Below are 1,209 nucleotides of genomic sequence, written 5' to 3'. Positions count from 1 at the left end.
GTGGGGGTGGAGGAACAGGACCCCGTGGTGTTGCCTATGGATGAACAGGACCCTGATTGATCGAGCCGGTTGGGGCTGGATGAACAGGAACCCGTGGAGGGCTGGATGAACAGGACCACCCCGTGGAGGGCAGGATGAACAGTAGATGGTGGAGGGATGGATGAATAGTAGCACATGGAGGGGTGGTTGAATAGGAGCCTGTGGAGAGGGCTGGTTGAACAGTAGCCGGTGGAGTAGCATGCGGTGGAGGCTGGATGAACATGAGCCCATGGATGAACAGTCGCAGGTGGAGGCTGGAGGAGGTCGACGGTGGATGAACAGTAGCCCGTGGAGGCTAGAGGGGGTCGGTGGTGGAGATGAATAGTATCCCGTGGAGTCCCGTTTTGTGGTACGCCACACCCCTCCCGATGAACAAGACCCCCGTTTTGACCGTAGCGCTCCAACACAAGTCTGTTTCCTCCGTTTTGCGGTACGCCACACCCCACCCGATCAACAGGACCCCCGTTTCGACTGTAGGAGGTCCGTTTCCTCCATTTTGCGGTACGCCAGACCCCTCCTGATGAACAGGATCCCATTTCGAACATGGCCGGTTGAACACAATGCCGTTTCCTCCATTCTGCGGTATGCCAGGCCTTGTTTGCATCGGCTGTTCCATCCAAGCCGGTTGGCTCCCACGCGTTCTGTTGCCTCCTAATGAACATGACGCATTCCGTTGCCTCCCCATGAACACGACGATGACGCAGTTTCTCCATTTCGACCCAGCCATGTACACGAGCCCTGGCCATACGTATGCGCGAGTAGGCGTTCGAGACCCTGCCTGTATGTACGTACGTGGCCGTATTTTCTTTCTTGCATACTGGCCACTGCACGTACGTGTACATGCTACATGCGCGCCTCAACTACGACACGTGCGCGCTCTACATCGACCAGTATGTACGTACACGTTCACGACCAGAATGACAACGCTACGTACGCTTCGACCAGGTGGGTCCCGACTGTTAGGCACTTCCTTGTGTGTGAAGATATAGCTGGTGGGTCCCAGCAGTCAGGGGGCGAATCATTTTTTTGCCCGGACGCACTTCCTTGCGTGCGAAGATGTAGCTGGTGGGTCCCTGATACGTCTCCAACATATCTATAATTTTTGATTGCTCCATGCTATATTATCTACTGTTTTGGACATTATTGGGCTTTATTATCTAGTTTTATATT

This window comes from Triticum dicoccoides, chromosome 6A (genome assembly GCF_002162155.2).
Source record: "Triticum dicoccoides isolate Atlit2015 ecotype Zavitan chromosome 6A, WEW_v2.0, whole genome shotgun sequence".
Lineage (NCBI taxonomy): Eukaryota > Viridiplantae > Streptophyta > Magnoliopsida > Poales > Poaceae > Triticum > Triticum dicoccoides.
This window is presented reverse-complemented; position numbering follows the sequence as displayed.